Source organism: Prionailurus viverrinus, chromosome B3 (assembly GCF_022837055.1).
Source record: "Prionailurus viverrinus isolate Anna chromosome B3, UM_Priviv_1.0, whole genome shotgun sequence".
Classification (NCBI taxonomy): domain Eukaryota; kingdom Metazoa; phylum Chordata; class Mammalia; order Carnivora; family Felidae; genus Prionailurus; species Prionailurus viverrinus.
This window is the reverse complement of record NC_062566.1, coordinates 35,701,042-35,723,838: the sequence shown is the minus strand read 5'-3', so window position 1 is coordinate 35,723,838 and position 22,797 is coordinate 35,701,042. Positions and strand designations below refer to the sequence as shown.

At 46.4% G+C, this 22,797-nt stretch overlaps 1 pseudogene; it reads right to left on the bottom strand.

The window, feature by feature from the left end:
* Nucleotides 1-9,459: 9,459 nt before the first annotated feature.
* On the bottom strand, nt 9,460-11,267 carry LOC125167440 (glyceraldehyde-3-phosphate dehydrogenase-like; annotated as a pseudogene).
* Between the last annotated feature and the right edge of the window lie 11,530 nt (nt 11,268-22,797).

Here is a 22,797-nt window from a genome sequence, read left to right as displayed (position 1 = left end):
GGAGGGGGGGACAGTGATACCTGGGGCCTGGGTGGAGGGCACCAGGGGCAGGACAGAGAAGAAAGTGGGATTTGATAGGACATTTGTCTCTCAGGCTGGAAATGGGAGGCTAGCTGGGGACAGATTAAGGAAAAGCCCACCCAATATGAATGGCAGGCAGTGGCTGCCTTCGCAGAGAAGAGGTATTAGTAGGTGCTGCAGGAAGCAAGTTCCATTACTCCCCTTCCACCCCTTAACACTATTCTGGGAGGCCCACAATGCACATTAGCATGAGAAAAAGCTCAGAGGGGGCATTGAGATACAGGTTTAGTTGATTTTACTGGCTGCTTTGAGTCCAGGGGCTCATTGAGGCTCGCATGTGGACTTAGTGGAAGAACATTCCAGACAAATTAAATCTAAGCAGGCATCAAAAAGATTTAACCATGGGGGCATCTGGATGACTCAGTTGGCTGAGCATGTAGCTCTTGACCTTAGGGTCCTGAGTTCGAGCCCAACGTTGGGTGTACAGATTACTTAAAAAAAAAAAAAAAAAAAAAAGGATTTAACCATCTGACAAAGTTGAGTTTATTTTTAATTTAAAACAATTTTTTTTAAGTTTATTTTTGAGGGAGAGACAGAGTGAGCAAGGGAGGAGCAGAGAGAGGGAGAGAAAGAATCTCAAGCAGGCTCCACACTGTCAGTACGGAGCCCGATGTGGGGCTCGAACCCACAAAGCATGAGATCATGACCTGAGCTGAAACCAAGAATTGGATGCTTAACTGACTGAGCCGCCCAGGGCCCTGAATATATTTTTTAAATGTTTTGAAGTAAAATAGCTTCGGTTAGAGGGATGGATAGAGTAAGCATGCTGCTTAAAACAACCTGAGCCTTGCCGGTCTCTACCGGAACCCATCTCCCCATAACATTCTAACCCAAGAGGTTGGGGTTTGTTATCCCTGTTCTAGATGAGGCAGCTGTGGCTCAGAGAGGTTTAGAAGCTGCTCCAAGATCACACAACAGGAAAGTAGGGAAGCCAGGACAGGACTGGAACCCAAGTATCTCTGATCTCTGATTCCTTGCTCTTAACCTGCAGGACATGCAACCCACCAATTACATTAACTCTTCAAAAGTCGGGATTAAAAGTTAGTTAGCAATGGGGGCGCCTGGGTGGCTCAGTTGGTGGAGCATGCGTCTCTTGATCTTGGGGTCCTGAGTTCGAGCCCCACAGTGGGGGTAGAGATTACTTAAAAAGTGAAGTTAGTAGCCCCATTAAACCCATGGTTGACACAACAGTCAAGTCCCCCTTTGCCTCCCACCGCATCAGTGCAGATGGCCTATCACCTGTCCTGAGCCCCCAGCTCTTTCAGAGCTGCTGGCTGTCCTGAGACACTGAAGCTGAAAGAAATGGCAAGGTCTCAGGCCTGGGAGCTTGGTGGAAATGGGCAAACCGAGAAGAGGAAACAATTTAGCAGGATGATTTTAGTTCATTTGTAATCAGACAGACTTGGATCCACCACTTACCAGTTATGTGACCTGAGACAATGAATCAACTGCCAATGAATATACTTCCCACGATTGTAAAGTGGGGATAGTAGCAGTACCTACCTCACAATGTATATGAAATAAAATCAGTACTGTGTGTAACACACTGAGCCCAAGGCCTGTGTATGTACGTAGCAGCATTCTTTGATCCTTAGAATTGATCCTCAGGTGGTTGGGGTGGGTCTCTTGAGGTTTCTTTGGCATTCTGCAGGACTTTCTTTGGCATTCTTGGCATTTTGCATCTAAGATTCCCGCAACCTGTTGGAGCTGCTGGATAAAGGTTCAGGAGAGTGAGTGGAAACCAGCCTGGGAGTCTGAAGCAAAGCTCAAAGGTGGTCTCTGGGTATTTGGAGCCAGGGTAGAGGGCTTCTGCACAGGAGCTCAGAGATGCTGCTACCTGAACTTTTTTCCCTTTTCAATCCCTGCTAAGCACTTACCCAGCAAGCTCCCTCCTCCCTACACTCCATTTGAAATCAGCCTTGGAGAGAGAGAGCAAGTCAGGGCTCTCCAGTCAAAACACTAGAGGTGACATCTTGCTCTGTCAAGCTGTGTGAACTTGGGCAAATCATTCAATCAGTGTCTCTCATTGGTAGTTTCCCCATCTGTGCAATGGGATGTATAATAATACTAATCCCAGGGGAGAGGTTGAGAAGGTGGGTCTACATTGTAAAGAGAGGATACGAAAGCACTTAGTAAACTTTTTAAAAAATGTTTATTTATTTTTGAGAGAGACAGAGCACAAGAGCATGTGTGCAGGCAGGGGAGGGGCAGAGAGAGGGGAGAGAGGAACCCAAGTGGACTCTGTGCTGACAGCAGCGAGCCTGATGTAGGGCTTGAACTCACAAACTGAGATATCATGACTTGAGCCGAAATTGGATGCTCAACTGACTGAGCCACCCAGGTGCCCCGAGCACTTAGTGAACTTTAAAGGCCATGCAAATGCTGGGCATAAATTTCCTCACAGAGCTGATACTGGCACCTCTTCCATGAAACCTTCCGAGACAGCCCAGTTGGAAGTGATTTCTTCCTCCACTGATCTCCCACTGCTGCTCACTGGAACATTACATATATACACGCTGCCCCTATCAAGAGACACAATTCTGAGTACAGAACAAGCCAGGTGTCCTGAATTCCAGCTACTACCTTGGTAGTTTCTCTTGGCACTCCTCTTGTGGTCTGTCCACCAAGCACTTTCCTAGCACTTGTCCTGTTCTTCATCTGTAGATTTTAAGACCAGTCAGGTTCATCCTTTGTGGCTCTGCCACCTGACCCCATACCTTGGTGCATGTTGGGGCCCTTAACCCAAATGGATCAATACAGTCCTTCTCTGAGAATTTACATTTGGATCTGTGATTGACAGGGAGTTAATTCAGCATCCTGAGTAATTAAGCCTGTAACATACAAAACTCAGAAGCTGGTAGCTTTTCTTTTCTACCATGTAGATGGGGAAACAGGGAAAGCTGTGATCAGAGAAATAAAGATAAGGGATAGGAAAAAGTCCTCTGGGATCCATGGGGCTCCATGACTTTCTGAGGCTTCCTTCTAGTAAATTCCCTTTTTGGCTTAAACTAGCACTTATAGTTTCTTTTTCTTTCTTTTTTTTTTTTGAAATTAAAAAAAAAATCTTTATTTATTTTTGAGAGAGAGAGATAGAGCATGAGCAGGGGAGGGACAGACAGAGAGGGAGACCCAGAATCTGAAGCGGGCTCCAGGCTCTGAGCTGTCAGCACAGAGCATGATGCGGGCTCAAACTCATGGACCTGAGATCGTGACCTGAGCAGACAGATGCTTAACCCGCTTAACCTGACTGAACCACTCAGGTGCCCCAAGCACTTGTAGTTTCTATTACTTCCTGAACTTTACAGAAAAAAAGCCTCAGAAAGGCTTACCACCATGCCTGGGGTCACATAGCAATTTAGCAGCAGAGACATCACAGGAACAGCAGGGAGCCTGCTTGGGATTTTCTATCTCCTTTTCTCTTGGCTCCTCTCCTGCCCCCCCCCCACCGCCCCCCCCCCCCAAGCTGCACATGTACTCTCTCAAAAATAAATACACATTAAAAAATAGTGTTTTAAACATTAATCAAGGTGTAATTGACATACAATAAATTGCACATTGTAAAGTACAGTTTGGGAAGCTTTTTTCCCCGGAACCTTTTTTTGAGAGAGAGCACTTGTGAGAGGAGGGCACTGACAGAGAGAGAGGGAGGGAGGGAGGGAGAATCCCATGCAGGCTCTGCACAGTCAGTGCAGAACCCAATGCAAGGCTCAATCTCATGACCCTGAGATCATGACCTGAGCCAAAATGGAGAGTCAGATGCTTAACCAACTGAGCCACCCAGGTGCCCCATTTGTAAGCTTTCATGTAGATATACATTTGTGAAACCATCATCACATTCAAGATAATGAACATAACCATCCCCCACAAAAGTTTCCTCCTGTCCCTCCTTAATCCCTCCAGCTCCCTGCTGACTGTCACCCCAGGCAACCACTCAGCTGCTTTCAGTTACTATAGACTAGTTTGCATTTATAGAATTTTATATAAATGGAGCCATACAACATGTACTCTTTTTTGTCTGTCTTCTTTCAGTCAGCTTAATTGTTTTGAGAGTCGTCCATGTGGTTGTATATCTTAATAGATCCATTTCTGTTGCGGAGTAGTAATCAATTACATGGATATATAACAATTTTTTTAATTTACCCATTGATGTACATTTGGGTTATTTCCAGGTTTTGACTATTGCAAATAAAGCTACTATGAACATTTATGTGTAAGTTTTTATACAGAGATAAATGCTTTTATTTCTTTTGGATAAATACCTAGAAGTGGAATGGCTTCGTCATTTGGTAGGTGAATACTATGCTTAAGTTTTGCTGAGCTGTTGTTCAAAGTGGCTATACTATTTTACATTCCCACCAGCGGTGTATGAAAGTTCTAGTTGATTCACATCTTCACTAAACCTTTAGTTTCAGCAATTTTAATTTTAGAAATTCTGGGGTGCCTGGGTGGTTCAGTAGGTTAAGCGTCCAACTTTGGCTCGGATCATGATCTCATGGCTCATGAGTTTGAGCCCCACGTGGGGCTCTGTGGTAACAGCTCAGAGCCTGGAGCCTGCTTCAGATTCTGTGTCTCCCTCCTTCTCTGCCCCTCCCCCCTTGTGCTCTGTCTCTCTCTCTCTCAAAATAAACATTAAAAATAATAATAAAAAAATAAAGTGGTAACCAAGAAGGGTTTAAATTTTTTTTAGAAATTCTAATAATTGCCTGTAATTTTAACTCTTAGGTCTGTCATCTATTTTGAGTTAGTTTGGGCATATATATGAGGTGTCAGTCAACTTTCTTTTTTTTTGTGTGTAGCTATGAAAATCCAATTGTCCCAGCGTCATTTGTTGAAAGATTATCCTTTTTCACTTTTTAAAATATATATAGGGCTATTTTGATTATTTACCTCTTCTTGGGTTAGCTTTCACGCTTTGTGTCATAAAGAATTAGTCCATTTCATCTCAGCTATTGAATGTATTGTCATAAAGTTTTTATGAATCATGTCAAGCACATTTTCATGTGTTTATTGGCCATTTGTGTATCTTCTCTGGAGAAATGTCTATCCAGATCTTTTGCTCAATTTTTAATTGGTTTGTTTTTTTATTATTATTATTTTATGTTTATTAATTTTGAGATAAAGAGAGCGTGTGCACATGTGAGTGGCGGGGGGGGGGGAGGTGCAAGGAGGAGCAAAGAGAGAGGAGAGAATCCTGAGCTGCCTCCATGCTGTCAGCGGGGAGCCCGAGGTGGTGCTTTACCCCATGAACTGAGAGATCAAGACCTGAGCGGAAATCAAGAGTCAGATACTTAACTGACTGAGCCACCCAGGCGCCCCTTTTTACTATCTCATTGTAAGAGTTCTTTATACTGTATACAAGTCCCTTATCAGATATATAGTTTGCAAACATTTTCTCCCACTGTGTTTTTTCCCTTTCTTTTTTTTTTTTTTAATTTTTTTTTTTAATGTTTATTTATTTTTGAGACAGAGAGAGACAGAGCATGAATGGGGGAGGGGCAGAGAGAGAGGGAGACACAGAATCAGAAGCAGGCTCCAGGCTCTGAGCCATCAGCCCAGAGCCTGACGCGGGGCTCGAACTCACGAACCATGAGATCATGACCTGAGCTGAAGTCGGACGCTCAACCGACTGAGCCACCCAGGCGCCCCTGTTTTTTCCCTTTCTTAAGAGTGCCCTTTGAAGCACAAAACTTTTAAATTTTGATAAAGTCTATTTTATCTGATTATTCTTTTGTTGTTTGTGCTTTTGGCATCATATTTAGGAATCCTTTGCCTAATTTGGGAGTTACTCCTATGTTTTCTAAATAAGAGTTTTATAATTTTAGCTCATACATTTAGGTATTTGATCTGTTTTGAGTTACTTTTTGTATATGATATGAGGTAAGGTTTCCAACTGCTTTTTTTTTTTTCTTTTGTGCACATGACTGACTATCCAGTTGTCACAGCACTATTTGCTGTAAAGACTATTCTTTCACAATTGGTCTTTTCACCCTTGTTGAAAATCAATTGACCATAGACACATGGGTTTGTTTCTGGACTCTCAATTTTATTCCACTGACCTATATGTCCATCCTTATGCTAGTATCACACTATCTTAAATTATTGTTGGCTGCTTTGTAGTAAGTCTTATTTTATGTTTTTTAAGTTTATTTATTTTGAGAGAGAAAGAGCAGGGGTGTTTGGGGCCCCCAGGTGTCTCAGTCAGTTAAGCATCTGACTTTTGATTTTAGTTCGGGTCATGATCTCATAAGTCGTGAGTTTGAGCCCTGCATCAGTCTCCGTGCTGACAGTGTGGAGCCTGCTTAGGAGTCTCTCTCTCTCCCTCTCTCTCTTCCCCTCTCCTGATTGTGCTCTCTTTCTCTCTCAAAAACATTTAAAAAAAGAAAGAAAAAGAGTCAGCCACTTAACCAACTAAACCATCCAAGTGCCCCTGCAGTAAGTTTTAAAGTGAAGAAGTATAGATCCCCCAACTTTGTTCTTAATTTTCAAGATTGTTTTGGCTATTCTAGGCCCCTTGCAATTTGAATATGAATTTTAGCATCAGCTTGTCAATTTCTACAAAGATGCAACTGGAATTCTGACAGGAATTGTGCTGAATCTGTAGATCGAATAAATGGGGCGTATTGCTATCCTAACAATACTCAGTCTCCTGATTCATGAACATGGGATGTTTTCCATTTATTTTGATCTTTAATTTCTTTCAATAATGTTTTCTGAGTATAAGTTTTTCATTTCTTTTATTAAATCTATTCCTAAGTATTTTGGTATACACTTTTGCAGCATATGTACTATTCCTAAGTACTTTGTTCTTTTCGATGCTATTATAAATTGAATTGTTTCCTTAATTTTATTTTCAGATTCTTGATTTATATATAGAAATACAATCAATTTTTATATACTAATCTTTCATCATGTAAACTTGCTGAACTTGTTTATTAGTTCTAATAGTGTTTTTTTGTGTGTGTGGATTCCTTAGGACTTTCTATATACAAGATCAAGTCATCTACATATATAGTTGTATGTTCTTCCTTACCAATCTTGATTTTTAAAATTTCTATTTATTGCCTAGTTACCCTGACTAGAACTTCTAATACAATGTTGAATAAAATTATGGGAGCAGACATCCTTGTCTTGTTCCTGATCTTAGGAGGAAAGCATCAGTCTTTTACTGTTAAGTACGATGTTAGCTGTGTAGTTTTTTTTTTTTTTTAAGTTTATTTATTTATGTTGAGAGAGACAGAGATAGTGTGAATGGGCAAGCAGCAGAGAGAGAGGAGACCGAGAATCCCGAACAGGCTCTGTGCTGCCAGCAGCAGAGCCTGATGTGGGGCCTGAACACATGAACTGTAAGATCATGACCTGAGTTGAAACCAAGGGTCAGATGTGTAACTGACTGAGCCACGCAGGCTCCCCCACTGTGCAGTTTTTATAGCTGCCCTTTATCATGTGGAGAGAATTCCATTCTATCCCCCCCCCCTTTTTTTAAATGAATGGGTATTGGATTCTGTCAACTGCTTTTTGTTTTTTTTCTACCTTTTGAGACAATTATGTGCTTTTTGGTTTTTATTCTATTGATAAAGTTTATTACATCAATAGATTTTTGGAAGTTAAACTAACCTTGCATTCCCAGAATAAATTCCACTTCACCGTGGTATAATTCTTTTTATATATTGTTGGATTCAGCTTGCTAGTATTTTGTTGATTTTTGTCTCTGTATTATTATTTTTTTAATTTTTAATGTTTATTTATTTATTTTTGAGAGGGAGAGAGCACAAGCAGGGAAGGGGCAGAGAGAGAGGGAGACACAGAATCCAAAGCAGGCTCCAGGCTCTTAGCTGTCGGTACAGAGCCTGACGCTGGGCTTGAACCCATGAACTGTGAGATCATGACCTGAGCTGAAGTCAGACGCTTAACCAACTGAGCCACCCAGGCGCCCCTTGTCTCTGTATTCTTAAGAGATATTGGTCTGTGGTTTTCTTGTGATCTCTTTGTCTGGTTTTGGTATCAGACATAATAAAATGAGTTGAGAATTGTTTCCCTCTCTTCTGTTTCCTGGAAGAGTTTGTGGAGAATTGTATTCATTCTTCTTTAAATATTTTGTAGAATTCCTCAGTGAAACTATCTAAGGTTGTGGGTGATTTCTTAAATTAATACTTCAATCTCTTTACTTGTTATAGGTCTATACAGAATGCCTATTTCTTCTTGAATTGGTTTCAGTAGTTTGTTTCTTTCTAGGAACTTGTCCATTTCATCTAAGTTATTAAATTTATTGGCAGAAGGTTGTTGATAGTATTCCTTATGCTTTTATAATCCTTTTTATTTCTGTAAAGTTGGCAGTAATGTTCCTTCTTTCATTTCTGATTCTAGTGATTTTTCTCTTTTCTTGATCATTCTAAGGGTTTGTCAGTTTTGTTGACCTTTTCAAAAAACAACTTTTGGTTTATTGATTTTTCTCTATTTTCCTATTCTCTATTTCATTAATTTACACTCTAATTTTTACTGTTTCCTTATCTCTGCTTGCTGTAGATTTAGTTTGCTCTTCTTTTTATGGTGTCTTAAGGTGGAAGGTAAACATTTTAGGTTGATGTTGTATTTTTTATTTCTGTATTTTATTTTTATTTTTTGTTTATTTTTGAGAGAGAGAGCGTGCACACACACACACACACACATGTGAACTGGGGAGGGGCAGAGACAGGCTCTCCGCTGATAGCAAAGAACCTGATGTGGGCTTGCACTCACAAACCTTGAGATCATGACCTGAGCTGAAGTCGGACGCTTACCCAACTGAGCCACCCAGGTGCCCGTTATTTTTATTTTTTCAAGTTTGTATTTGTTCCTTTCTTTAAGTAATCTCTACACCCAACATGGGGATTGAACTCACAACCCTGAGATCAAGAGTCACATGCTCTTCTGGCTGAGCCAGCCAGGTGCCCTTCTTTCTGCATTTTAAAAATGTGGCTCCACTATTTTCTTGCTTGCACAGTTTCTGACCGTAATAAATCCATTAGCCTTATTTATATTTGTATGTAATATGTCTTTTTACTCTGGCTGCTTTTTAAAAAAATTTTTTTAATGTTTATTTATTTTTGAGAGACAGGGAGAGACTGAGCATGAGCAGGGGAGGGGCAGAGAGAGAGGGAGACACAGAATCCGAAGCAGGGTCCAGGCTCTGAGCTGTCAGCACAGGGCTGGACATGGGGCTCAAATTCACAAACCGCAAGATCATGACCTGAGCTGAAATTGGATGCTTAACCGACTGAGCCATCCAGGTGCCCCTATTCTGACTGCTTTTAAATTTTCTCTTTATCACATTTTAAAAACAACTTACAATATACCTTGGTATAGGTTTTTTTGGAGGGGAGTGGGCTGGGTTCAGTGTACTTTATTGGTGGTACAAGACCAGGAAGGCTCCCCAAGCTCCTCCCACTCTTTAGGGGGTCTGAGTTGGAAAATACAGTGTGTTGGGAGATTGAGTTGGGGCCCTCAAGCAGCTGAGGGCCTCTGTCTTCCTCTTGTGTTCTTGCTAGGGCTCTTGCGCTGGGAGACTCTTACTCCTTGGAGGTCATGTGGATTGTAAGGTCTATCACCATTTTGCTGTAGTCAAATTCATCGTCATACTAGGAAATGAGCTTGACAAAGTGTTCATTGAGAGTAACACAAGCCCCAGTGTCAAAGGTGGAAGTGTGGGTATCCCTATTAAAGTTGCAGGACAAACCAGGTTCTCAGTGCAAATCAGGATGCCCGTGAGGGGGCTGATACCTGCTTCACCACCCTCTTGATGTCATCACATATGGCAGCTTTTTCCAGGCAGTAGGTCATATCCTACTGACACATTGAGAGTGGAGACATGGCAGACCATGTTGGTAAGCTCCCCATATAGCTCAGGAATTACCTTGCCCATAGCTGTGGCATTGCCAGTAGAAGCAAGGGTGATGTTCTGCACAGCGTATGGCTGTCATGACACAGCTTACCAGAGGGGCCATCTACAGTCTTCTGGGTGGCAGTGATGGCATGGACTGTGGTCATGAGTCCCACCATGATGCTAAAGTTGTCATGGATGACTTTAGACAGGGGGCACCAAGCAGTTGGTGGTGCAGGAAGCATTTGATGGTCTTGAGGGAGTTGTCATACCTCCCATGGTTCATGCCCATCACAAACATGGGGGCATCAAAGGAAGGGACAGAGATGATGACCCTTTTGGCTCTACCCTTCATGTGAGCCCCAGTCTTCTCCAAGATAGTAAAGACATTATTGGACTCTACAACATACTCAGCACCAGCATCACACTATTTGAGGTTGGTGGGATCTCACTCTTAGAAGATGGAGATGTGCTTTCCACTGATGACAAGCTGCCTGTTCTCAGCCTTGACTGGGCCATTGAACTTGCCATGGGTAGAATCTTTCTGGAACATGTAGGCGATGTAGTTGAGATCAATGAAGGGATCACTGATGGCAACAGTACTTTGTTAGAATTAAAAACAGCCCTTGGGGTACCTGGCCTGGGTAGCTCAAGTGGTAGAGCATGTGACTCTTGATCATTGTGTGTAGAGATTACTTAAAAATCAAATACTTTTTTAAAAGTTTTCTTATTTATTTTGAGAGAGAGAAAGAGAGAGAGAGAGATGGGAGGGGCAGTGGGAGAGGGAGAGAGAGAATCCCACACAGGCTCTGTTAGCACAGAGCCCGATGCAGGGCTCGAACTCATTAACTGTGAAATCATGACCTGAGCCAAAACCAAGAGTCAGATGCTTGACTGACTGAGCCACCCAAGTGCCCCAAAAATAAAATCTTTAAAAAGAAAAGTGGCCCTGATGACCAGGTATCCAGTATGGCCAAATCCGTTTACTCCAAGCTTTTCCATTGTGTCTCAGGGAACCAACTGGCAGTGCACAAGGAGATGCAGCAGTGTGTTGAGCTGGGAGGAGCAGAGAGCTTGGTATAGTTTCTGTGTATTGTGCTTGGGGTTCATTAAATATTTTAGATCTAATGATTTATCAGATTTTCATCAGTTTTCATCAAAGTTAGAAGTTTTTCAGTTCTTTTTTCCTTTTCCTTCAAGTATTTCTTTTTCTCATCCTCTTCCCTCTTTGGGGGACTCTAATTACACACACACATTAGATCATTTGAAGTCATGTCACAGCCCACCAATGCCATGTTATTATTATTTTGAAGCTTTTTTTCTCTGTGTATTTTACTTGGGATAGTTTCTGTACTATGTATTCGAAGTTCGTTAGTCCTTTGCCATGTCTAATGTTCCATTAATCCATCTAGTGTATTTTCTATCTCAGACATTATAGTTTTCATCCTTAGAATTTTAATTAATTTGGGTCTTTTAAAAATATCTTCTATTTCTCTACTTCACATGGTCAGTCTTTGTTTTATCTTCTTGCACATGTGGAACGTGGTTATAATAACTGTTTTAATGTCTATGTCTCTTAATCCCATCATCTGGGTAATTTCTGGGTAGGTTTCAATTGATCGGTTTTTCTTTTCATTATGGGTCATACTTTCCTGTTTCTTTGTATATGTGCTAATTTTTATCGGTTGGCAGACACTGTGGATTTTATTTTGTTGGGTGCTGGATATTTCTGTAATCTTATCAATATTCTTGAGTTTTGCTCTGGGGTGCAAAAGCACTTGGAAACAATTTGGTCCTTTTTCAGATCTTGCTTTTGTTGGGGCCAGAGTGATGTTTTGTCTTCACCCACTTCTGAGTCAAAAAGTCTTGTGAGTGCTCTACTCAATGCCCCATTAATTGTGAGGTTTCCACTCTGGTTCCTGGGAGCCAGCACTATTCCTAGCCTCGTGTGAGCTCCCAGGATTATTCTCTCTAACCCTACTGGTTGATTCTAACCGTGCTTTCGGGTAGTTTCTTCAAATGCAGGCACTATGCTGAATGACCAAAGGGGTACTACCTCTGTAGAGCTCCACAGTTCTCTCTGTGTGCAACTTTCTCCTTTTTGGTTCTCTGTCTTGTGTCCCCAGGCTCCTGACTTCATCTTGTCAGTGCAGGAGACTGCTGGTCTCCACCTGCCCTTCTCTCCCTGTACTCTGGTCTGGACACTTTCTTTAGACAGTAAGGTGGGGCATTCATAAGCCTCTCCCCATTTGGTTCCTACTCTCAGGAGTCACTGCTTTTCCTAGTCTGACGTCCAATGCCTTGAGAACTGTTGTTTCACATATTCTGTGGGGAATTTTAGTCATCTCAGGTGGGGACATAAATCCAGTCCCGGTTACTCCAACTCAGCTGGAAGCAGAAATTCTCGTGATGGTTTGTTCATTTGTCCAGTGGGCACTTATTGGGGGAGAGCTTGCTGGGTCCCCCTCACAGTGGTCTTGTGGCTCTCCAGACAGTCCAGATTTTCCTATCTCAGGGCCTTTGCATGGGCTCTCTCCTCTGTCTGGACTGCTCTTTCTAGCTGTACTTCCTCTCTCAGCTCAGAGGCCTTTTCTGACTACTTACTCTGTGTAAAGTGAATTGCTCTCTTTTTTATTTCCCATCACACTTCTGCTTTCCTTTACAATTTCTTTTACTAGAGTGTAGGCAGGAGTTTCTGTCAGATTCCCTGGAGCCAGCTCAGGGCCAGGCACACTATAGGTATGCAATAAATATTTATTAAATGACTGAGGTCTTTGTACATTTCATGGTACCTGTCATATAACAGAGCTCAGTCAAACTAGGGCTGCTTGTCTGATGGGGGCATAGCTCCTCGCCTTAAGTCCCCACCAGGGAAGGGATACAGGGCCCCTGGACTGAGGCCATGCACTCCTTAGTGATAACTGAAGGCCCCTGGGTACCGGCCAGGGGAGGGTTTGACAGGTGGGGCTGATGAGTTCCAGACCCAGGCCTCTGGGCCCCGGCACAGGCCGACAGAACCGGACACTGGGCAGGAGCCAGAGCCAAGCTTCCATGACGTCGTTGCCTTCAAGGCCCATGCTCCTCCCTAGGCTTTTGGTGGGACTTCAGATCTCACCCAACCCTCTTAGAGCTATCTGCCACCAGATTCTGGGGAAAGATGGAGCCGTCCTCCCTGGTTCGAGTCCCAGATCTGGTTGTATGACCATCTACAACTATCAGAACACTCACAGAGTTGGCTCTATAAAGTCAAAAGTACTTTCTACATGGAAAACCTCTGTGAACTGAAGATAAGTGCTCACTGAGCTGGCAAAGCCTTAGGAAGCTTCTGTTCCAAACCCCTACTTTTAACAAAGGAAGAGCTTGAGGTTTAAATGAAATAATGTATGTAGACTGCTTGGCACCGGTCTTGGAACTTTGTGTTTTTATGCTAGCTACTAGCCACCTGCCTACCCCTGGCTGAGCGACCAGTGCCTCAGTGCCTCCCTCCTTCCCATAGTCCTTCCTACCTCAGCTGGGGGCCTTGATCCATCTTTCTTCAACAAGGATTATAGTTATCATTTTCTTTTTTTCTAATGTTTATTTTTTGAGAGAGAGAGAGAGAAACACAAGTGGGGGAGGGGCAGAGAGAGAGATGGGGACAGAGGATCTGAAGCAGGCCCTGTACTGACAGCAGAGAGCCTGATGTGGAGCTTGAACTCACGAACTGTGAGATCATGACCTGAGCTGAAGTCGGACACTTAACCGACTGAGCCACCCAGGTGCCCCTGTAGTTACTATTTTCTGAGCATTTGTGAGGTGCCAAGCCATGAGGTAATAAGCACTCTACATATATCATTTAATTATTTTGTCATAGGATGAGATAGTATTGTTGTCCCCATTTTACTGGTGAGGAAGCTGAGGCTCAGAGACATTAGGTAATCTCCTCAAGGTCCTATAATTAGTAAGTGGCTGACAGTGTTTAGACCTCAGAAGTCTCCTAGTGTTTAGGTTCTGGCTTCTCTTCCCTTAGATGTCTCTTCTAATAACTTGTATTTCCTGCCAGCTATTCCTTCCTGGGCCTTTGGGAAGGTTTCTGAGAATCCACTGGGTCAGTCATTGGAACAGGGCAAGAGAGGGTCTAAAGCTTCTAGCTAAAAGCCTGCCATGAGTCCCCACTAGGAGCTTTTGTGGAGTTGGCAGTAAGGCTGTCTCTGAGGGTCAAAGATAATCCCCTGTCAAAAACACAGCCCTGTAGGAAGGAACAGGGCATGGGCAGGAGCCCACAGACCCAGCCATTCTCTCAGCAAGCATCCTGCCCGCTGGTTGTCTAGGAGCTCCCAGTTGTGCATTCCCCACAGGACGGTGGGAGCTGTAGATGGAGGCAGTCCAGCCCTGTAGCAGCTCCATATGGGCGAGGTTACCTCTGATGGGGCTGCTGGGGGGCCTGGCCTCTCTAGGAGGGGGCAGTACTGGAACCAGCCTTGAGGACCTTCCCAGTTTGGATGAAGGAGAGTGGGGGTTGGATGGGCAGCCTTTCCAGCACAGGGAAGACAACAGTGCTGGTCAGGCCATCCAGCATTTCCCCCAGGCTCTTCGCATGTGCCCCAGTGTGTCCATAACAGAACCCTCTAACTCAGGGGTTGTTAGTGCCACTTGGCACATGAGGAAACTGAGTCCAGGGTCCAAGACTGCAGGCAGGAAGTGCTGAATGCCAGCTGATGAAGTGAATCATTCTAAGGGAGGCCATGGGAGACCACAGGAGGTTCCTAAAGCCATTTTACCTGGGTGATGTGTGGGGTGGAGGAGAAAAGAGTGGAGACCAGAGACAGTGCAGAGACTATTGGAGCAATCTTCGTGAGCCACGAGGGAGGTCTGGGCCAGGGCAAGAGCCAAGAAATAGAGGCCTTTGGGGATGGGCGGGGCTGATGGAAGGTGCAGGAGGTCTGAGCCAGAAGGGATCTCAAAGATCATCCACCCAACCCACCTGTTTTACACAAGGAAACTGAGGCCCAAGGAAGGAAGGGGGCTTACCTAAGGACACACAAGAGGTTAACAATAGAGTCACACTGGGGTGCGTTGCTGGCTCAGTCAATAGATCATGGGACCCTTGATCTTGGGGCCATGAGTTTCAGTCCCAGGTTTGGCATAGAGTTTACTTAAAAAAAAGAAAAAGTATGGGTGCCTAGGTGGCTGAGTTGGTTAAGCTTCCAACTTTGGTTCAGGTCATGATCTCACGGTTCATGGCTTTGAGCCCCACGTTTGGCTCTGTGCTGACAGCTCGGAGCCTGGACCCTGCTTCAGATTCTGTGTCTCCCTCTCTCTCTGCTCCTCCCCTGCTCATGCTCTGTCTCTCTCTCTCTCTCAAAAATAAGTAAATATTTTTTTTTAATTAAGAAAAAAAAGTATCTGACTCTTGATTTCGGCTCAGGTCATGATCCTGCGGTTATTGAGATAGAGCCCCGTGTCAGGCTCTGCGCTGACAGCAGGAGCCTGTTCGGGATTCTCTCTCTCCTTCTCTCTCTGTCCTTCCCCAGCTCACGCATACACACTTTCTCTCTCGAAATAAATAAGTAAACATTAAAATAATAAATAAATAAATAAATAAAATAGTAGAGGCATGCTAAAACAAAACAAAACAAAACAAAACAAAAACAAAACCTTAGAAGCTCAATGACACGCCCATTAAATATGGAGCCAAGTTTCCTCCTATAATAGACTCCCCTCCTCCAGGGATCAAGCCCTTACCTGGGGTTATCAGGGGTTCCAGTATGATCCAGTTCAGCTTCTGTCTTATTGTGGGACCCCAGAGCCTCCCTTCTCATTCCCTGGGCCACAGCTGGCTCATTTGTTGAGGCCATTGGACCAGCGGACTGCTATGGTCCCTTTCTGCTCTGAGTACCCAAAGAAAAACAGGCTAGGGCTTCCCCTAGTGCCTAATCCAGTCTGACACTTACATGGGTTGAGGCTGGTCCTGTTGCTGGGGCTCACATGCCTAGGGAGGGAGTACCTGGTCCTGAGGAGGCAACATGATCTGTAAAGGATCCCTGACCCTCTCCTTTTGAACCCTGGAGAGGGCATCTCAGTCATGTGAGGACCACAGGGACATTAGCCATGCAGAGATGGGAGGCTGGGGAGGTGGCTACCTGGGGGAAAGACTAGGAAGAGGGGAGAGAAGGAAGTAGGAGAAGGTGGCCTGGGATCTCAAAGGGTAAGAACTGAGCTGTGGGAAGGGCCCTGCAGGGGTCTTGCAGTGAGAAGGTGCCTAGCCTGCCTCCTCTGGAGGGTTGTGGGACATGCCACCGGCCACCTATAATTTTCTCTGTGTATGAACCAAGTCGAGGTGAACTGTTCTGGGCCAGGCTGGAAGGAGTGGGCCTGGGCCAGAAACCCTGGAGAAGGGGAAGGAGAGGGATGGTAAGCCTGGATGAAAGAGGAGGGAGGCAGAGGGAAGGAGTCAGGGACCCCCACCTGGGAGCTCTGCAGGCAGAGGAAGGGTGTGTGCAGGGGGCTTTCAAGGATGCCTTGTCCCTGATAACGGTCACTCTCAGGTATCACATATAGGCATGCCAGGCATGAGGAGACCTGGTATGAAGGGGAGAAAGCATTAAATTTAAGCCAGGCCAGGCCTGTATTTCAGACCCTTCTGGTCACTAGCTGTGTGGCCCTGGGAAGGTCTCTTGGCCTCTCTGAGCGTCAGATTCTAGAACCAAAGAACTGTTGTGTTTCATCCTTCATATAGGCAAGATGTGGAGATCAGATGTCAATCCTACCCTAGACCCTCCCATTCCCTTTACTGGTCACCCTGGTCATGCCACTTCTTCACCCAAACATACACCCATCCTAGGCCCTGGGACTGGCATTAGTCCTCATCTCCCCACCCCCACTGCCTATAAGGGGCTGCATGGAGCATTCTGGGAGCACCCTAGCCCCTCTAAAGGGGTTTGAGCCAATAGAGGACCTATTCAGTAAGGGGACCAAAGGGGAGGCTGGGAGTGGGAGGTGGGGCAAGGACCTTCCTATACCTGCTTCACCCCCATCCCCCTCCCCCCACTCTCTGATGGGCTGTCTGGGGCTCCCCTCCCCTTTCTCTAAGCTCAGGCCTTGCTGGTCTTCTCCACAACAAGAAGTGAATGTTATTTAAAAGGAGATCAGGAGATTTGCCTTAAATAGGCATGGAGTGCTGTACCAGGGCCCAGGGTGAGAGGCGGGGGAGGAGGCCACCCTGAGTGGAGAGGGAAAAAAAGAAAGAGGAGAAGACCTTCTCTGGGGTGTGCATAGCCCTTCTAGTTTACCCAGCACAATCCCAGGCTATAGGGCATCGGTCACACAGGGCTTACTCCCACCCTACCCCATTCTGAGGATAAGGAAACTGAGACCCAGCTCAGGGAACTGACAAGCACGAGCTACCAGATGCCAGATGCCATGGTCTCTCCACAACACATAGTCCCCAGGAGTTCACAGAGGAATTGTGTCCAGAAGATAAGGCCCCCATGGTGGGGATGGGGGGGCTCCCACAGGGTGGGGGCATCTTGGCACTCCCCCTGACATCTGCTCCCACCATCAGTTCCCAGGCCTTTGGCTCCTGCCCCCATGTTGCCCCTGCCTGACCCCCCAGCACCAGCATGTAATTGGACGCCCTCCTCACCCCACACCTTCCAGGGGAGCTGGGGCTCTGCTTACTGAACCCAACACCAGCCAGCCAGGAGGGAAGTGAGGGGGCGTTCCTGGCAAGGAGGAAGCTGGAGCCAAGGGAGTAAGAGTGGGAGGAGTGGGAGGTGGGCTAGCAGCCCCCTCCCACCGGGGCTTGTCTGGCACTTCCCTATTCAGGGTCTTTGTCCAAGCCCTTCCCCTTCCATCTTGGCCCCTCCTAGCCATTTCTGCCCTAGCAGGTGATGCTCTTGTAATCATAAAGAAATGGAGTCTTTCCCCCCCCCCCCCCTTTTTAAACTAGGTTTGAGCCCAGCACAGGCTCAAAGGAACTCCTAACCCTGAGATCAAGACCTCAGCTGAGATCAAGAGTCCGACACTTAATCTACTGAGCCACCCAGCTGCCCACCCCCCTTTTAAAGATTTTATTTTTAATCTCCACACCCAACGTGGGGCTCAAACTCACAACCTGGAGAACAAGAGTCTCATGCTCTACCGACTGAGCCAGCCAGGAGCCCCCAAGAAAGGGAGTCTTGAGTGTGGGGTTTCTGGGACAAAGCTGGGGGCTGAGAGGCACTCATGTCTGCTCCTTTTTTCAAAGGCTCTCAATACCAGGGTGAGGCCTTATGCCCATCCTGGCTCTGCCATTTACAGCTAAGCAACTGTGAGCTGCCCACCTTCTGTGAGCCTGTCTCCTCCTCGATAATTGCAGTCTAAAGATCCCCTCAAAGAATTGTCAAAGTTTTGTTAAGGGTTTTGAGTTCAAGCCCCATGTTGGGCATGCAGCCTACTTAAAAAAAAAAAAAAAAGAAAGACAGAAGAAAGAAGAGGGCCATTTCTGATAAATGCACTCACTGACTAGGGCTGGAACTTTATGTTTGTTGGGGGAAGTAGGGGGCCTTCATTCTCCCCTTCTCCATAGTGTGTGGGCACAGCCTGGGTCCCCTAGGAGGGAAGACTGTGAAAGAGGACATTCATTTACTCTGGATCCTGTTAATTCTCTTTGTTATTCTCTGGGCCACTCAAGAGGCTGGGAGGGTAAGGGAGGGGGGCAGTGCAGGGTGGTCACTTAAAGTAAGTGTAATGAAGACAATAGGAGCTAACTATGAGGGTTTACCCATGCCTGGCTCTACCCCAGTTCTTTATTGTCCTAACTCCATTGATGGCTCTTAGACCCATTTCACTGAAGATGAAATTAGGGTTGAGGATTTAGGTAGCATATTCAAGGTCACACGGGAAGTGGTGGAGCCATTTGGAGCTTTAGGGCTCTCTGTTGACTTTGCAAAAACCCCAGTACCCTGTAGCTGGGACTTGGGTTCTAGACCCAGCTTGCAGTGTGGCTAAATCATCTAACCTCCCAAGAAATCAGTTTTCTCTCTATACGGTGGGGATAATGTCCCACCGTCCTCTCAGGGTTATTGTGGAAAAATGAACAAGAGGGCTAATGAACACAAACCACGAGGCACTCCACACATACCCAGTGCAAGTTTCTCAACAAAGGAACCTCCCCCTCCCTATACCTACGGGGCACCCAGCTCCAGAGGTGTCCATGAGCCCCTCCCTAGCACAGCAAGGAGACAAAGGACGTGCCAGGTCTCTGGGAAGGGACTAAATGACCACTTAGTGCCACCTAGTGGTCTTTAGTGTGTGGTGCTTGGGGAGCAGAAGGGCCTATTATTCCGGGATTGGGGGTCTGAGCATGACCATTGGCCCTGCGGAGGTGGGCAAAATATGCCAGGACCTCAGGTAAGATGTGACCATTCTGAGCTAAGCCCTCCCCCGGGGACCCCCTCACCCCCCCCCCCCACTCCCCCGCTGAGGGTAGGGTGCAGCTGGGCACTCCATCCGTCTGGCAACTCAGCCCCACATTTCACTTCCTCTGGACAGCTCCAGGAAGACAGTGGGGGGCAGGGCACGGAGTTCTAGTTCCAGCCCAGCTACTGCCTAGCTCCCCAGGACTCAGCTACCTCGTCTGCAAAATCAGAGTAAACATCCCTGCCTCTCAGGGGACCTTTTCTTTCATTTATCAAACATTTTATGAAGTATCTCCTTTCTGAAGTCCATCATGCTGAGTGCTGTGGGGACGCAAAGACATCGAAGCCAGGTCTCTTGCTCCCAAAGGCTCCACCTCATTCCAGGAGGAGACAGACTTGTGAATTGCTAATTACCATCGGAGGAAGGTCACTTCTGAGTGCTCCATCTTCAGGCACAGAAGAGGGGGGTGGGGCGGCAGAAAGTGGGACTCACAGGAGCCCCTCTTAGCCCCAGGAGGGGGTCTCACCCCTGTGTTGAGCCCCCTCAGGAATATGTCTGCCTCCCCCAACAGCCATTTTCTCTTGCTTTCCAGTGTAATCAAGTGGGATGTCAAGCTCCATCTTTCACACTTCTATGCCTTTGTACTGCACAGTTCCCTTTTCCTAAATGGCTTTCTCCAACTTGTCCACCTGATAAACTTCTCTCCAGCTTTCCTCTGGAGAGTGGAGGGGAGAAGGATGGGAAATGCCCATGACTAGGCAACTAGAGGGGACACAGAAGGTCTCCCAAGCAGTGGCACAGGAACCCCCATCACCTGGACAGCATGCTCAGGCAGGTGGGAAGCCCCCTGGGCCCCTAACTGCGGGATCTCTGCATTCTTTCATCCTTTGTTCATTCCATGATGTTGGCCTGCCCCAGTCCCTGTGCTGGGCTGGGTGCACCGGTTGCAGGAAGCAGGGGCCTCAATCCTGTTCTGAGGAGCTTTCTGGTGCAGGAGACAGACCCACAGGCAAGGAGAACACAGTGGATGTGCTGAGACTGGAGCCTTTTTTCTAGAAAGGGGCAGGGCTAGGTCCTGGGAACAGAGGTGATGTTTGAGGTGAGTCATGAGGGGTTAATCTGGACATCTCAGGTTAGCCCAAGTCAGGGAGGTATGCAGGGGGAAGGCACCCACCTCCCAGTCCCTTTCTCCAACTATCCTCTAAGTGAGCTCTCCTCACCCACAGGTACTCCTTATTTGATCACTTAGTTGCTTGCTTGTTTATAAATCTGTCTCCCTGTATTCACCCTAAGCATCCCAGGGCCATGTCTTTCTGGTTCACTGGGGTCTTCAGGGTCTAGCCCAGCACCTGGAACATTATAGGTGCTCAATAGGTAAATATTTGTGGAATCAATGCATGAATGAACACACAGGCTGGGCGGGAAGTCTCTTTTATCCCAGAATGACAGTGATTACTGGAGATATTTTCTCTGTTCTGACCATAATTACCTGTCCACCACACCCCCATATTCTAAGCAGGGTCACTAGGCCTTTGGGCTTCTTTGCCTCAAATCCAGAGGCTACCTGAGAACACACTCTCCTGGCTTTTGCTTCCAGTTTCTTGAGGGGATTATGCTGGGGGGAAGGAGAGGCAGAGAGAGGAGGGTTTCCAAAACTAGGGAGGGGTGAGGGGTGAGTGAAGGTGCCCTGGGAGCACCACAAGGAGGTGGCAGGGCTCTGGAGGGCAGAGTGTGAGGCTCCTGGAGAGGCTATGACCTCTCCTCCACCCTTACCTTTCCCTAGGGCCTGGGTAGAGTCAAAGCCTATGGAGCTTGTCACTGTGGGTGTCAGCAGCCACCATGAGGCCATGGACACAAGAGACCTGCTCTTGCAAGCCCTACTCCCAGCCTGTGTGATGCCAGGGGTGAATGGGGAGCCCTCAATTCTAAGATGGGGTTTCCCTACGCCCTCGGGGATATAGGTTTGAAGTTAGATTAAATTAGATGCCAAGAACATAAAGGACTGTGAGGTTCCTTACACATATCCCTCTGGCCTGAGGGCAGCTCCTCCTCACAGGGGACATGTGTGCCTTTCTCTGGAGCCTTCTGGAGAACATCAAGAAGGGACTTTCTGGTATACAGGCAGTCCCATGAGGAAGACATCTTTAAGCAGGGCAAGTCCATATGAGACCAGGGAAAGCTAAAATCAGTCCTTGGGGGAGGGGAAAAAATCTGGGGGTAGTGGGACATGCCTACTAGTGTGTAGTAGGGGAGTGGTCGGAGAGGAGAGCCCCAGGAGAGGATGCAGAAGAAATGACTGCATCGCCAGGATCCTCAAACATCTTCAACAGCCTGACTCTGGGGGATGATGGGACATTCATCTCTTGGCAGAAGCCCTGGTCCCTTTCGTACCTTGATGGTATATCCAACCTCTTGCTAGGTACTCTTGCTAGTAGCTGCAGGGCTTGCATTGGAGACCAAGCCCCACCAGCCACATACCTGCACCTGCCTTTAGGTGTGGCCTGAGTGAAGCAAGGAGGCGGGAAAATACAGGATTCCTTCCCTGATGGCTGTGCTTGTGTCCAGGGGACACAGAACTTCCCCCAGCCCTCTGCCCCTAGCTCCACTCTTGCCATTTGTTCTAGCTTCTCTGGTTCCCACTTGTATCCAAGCTTGGGTTTCTGGGCTTCCTATCAGTTCTTTGAGCTAGCCTTCCATTACCTTCCTTTCCTGCTCATTATCTTGAGTCAAGTTCTTCTGTTTCCATCCAAGAACCCCCAAGGTGCAGAGCTGCTAGGAAGCACAAGCAAGTGCTATCTGTGCTGAACCGGATGGTCCCCAAACTGTGTTAAGTGGAAAGAGTGAAAAAAGCAAGTGCAGCCAGACCAGTAAGCCCCTTGAGGGCAGGGCATGGTGAGATCAGCTCAGAGCTGGTTCTGCAAGGAGGGCTATGTCATATAGGCAGATGGGAAACACTGACTTTCAAATGGCACTACATTTAAAGACCACCATGATTGCCCACTTGTGGGTGGGTGGGGGGTCACCCTGATGGGCTTGGTTCCTCCTAGGAGTGTTTTCTATTTGGGGCAAAGAAAAGGGTTCAAGCTACAGAAAAACAATCAACTCCTCAAGATCAGGAAATGTGGTGACAAGAGGGAGACAGGCAAGGGCTGTACAGGGGTGAGGCTGGCACCCCTCTGAGGCTCCACATCTTGTCTGCCAAAGGAGTGTAGGAACCAGATATTATGGTGATAATCGTTAGTGATCATAAATGTTAATGACAGCTCCTGACCGAGTTCCTGCCATGTGGCTGGCCTTTCTCCTAACAACCCTACATGAAAGTCACAGTTACCACCTGCACTTTACAGATAAAGAAACCCCCCAGAGAGGCTGTGTAACATGCCTGAAGTTACACAGCTGGCGAGTGGCAAAATCAGATGGAATGCCAGGTCTGTCCCCTGTCAGTCTAATTCTCCACAAGCTGTAACCCTGCCTCTTCC